Raw genomic sequence first — 1,174 nt, 5'->3', positions numbered from 1 at the left:
CCTGGGGCCATGAACCCGCCCAAGTCTGAGCATAGGTCACAGCCAGGCTCACAACGGCCCCTCGAGGCCGTCAGCCCCCAGTGACCTTGGGGAGCAGTGACCTCGGGAGCAGGGCCCTCGGCAGGCAGTGCCCTCGGGGGTGTCTGTGGCTGCAGGGCAGGCAGCAGAAGAGGCCCCCCCCGCCCCCCCCAGGACAGGCATCCTCTCTCCCTGGCTGGGCTCAGCCCCCGGGGTGGGGTGGGGGAGAGGCCACGAAGCCCAGCCCAGCCCGGTGACCTCAGCATCTGGCCTGGACCCTGGACGGTCCGCTGCTTTCCGGCTGTGTGACCGGACGGGCCGCCTGGCGTCTCTGAGCCGGCTCTGCACCTGTGACACGGAGCCTCTCGTCTCCGGGGCGGCCCCAGAAACTCAGCACCGCACATGCCGTGAGCGCCCCAGACGTGCACCCCGTCTCCGTCCCCCACGGTGGTCCTATCGGGGGTGAAAGTCACATAACATCGCATTCACCGCGACACCGAGGACCGATCCGGGGCGTTTAACACACTGACAGGCTGTGCACCCACCACCCCTATCTGGTTCCAACGCTTTCCCGTCTCCCCAACAGAAAAGGGAACCCCAAGCCACTGTCCGCACAGCCCCCTCCCCCCGTAACCACAATCGGCTTTCAGTCCCTGTGGGCTTGCCTGTTCTGGAGCAAGGAGAACAGCGGGCCAAGCACAAGAGCGGCCCGGCCGGGGTGGCTCAGTGGTTGAGCATCGACCTACGAACCAGGAGGTCCCAGTTCGATTCCCGGTCAGGGCACATCCTGGGGTGGGACACAGCTGTCCTAGGGGACAGGCTCGCGCCACGATCCAGGCAACCTTCGAAAGGCCTGGCCCTTTAAAGAAAGCCTGCCAGCACCGACCCAAACACTAGCTTTCTTTCTCTCTTTTTTTTTTTTTTTTTTTTGCCGTCACTTTCACGTATTTCCAGTCCCGAAAGGATTCTGCTCTGGCTTCTCTAGAAGCTGCACTTACTCATCCTGCGTGGGAGCCGCCAGCCCTGCCTCCTCTCACTTCCCGTTACACCGCGGGGGGCGGGGGGGGGGGGGCATCACACGGATTTGTGTTGTTGTTACTTCCGCGCACAGTCAAGGCTGCACTGAGGAGGCATCTCAGAGCCAGAGGCAGGGGCG

This window comes from Myotis brandtii, unplaced genomic scaffold (assembly GCF_000412655.1).
Source record: "Myotis brandtii unplaced genomic scaffold, ASM41265v1 scaffold97, whole genome shotgun sequence".
NCBI lineage: Eukaryota > Metazoa > Chordata > Mammalia > Chiroptera > Vespertilionidae > Myotis > Myotis brandtii.
This window is presented reverse-complemented; position numbering follows the sequence as displayed.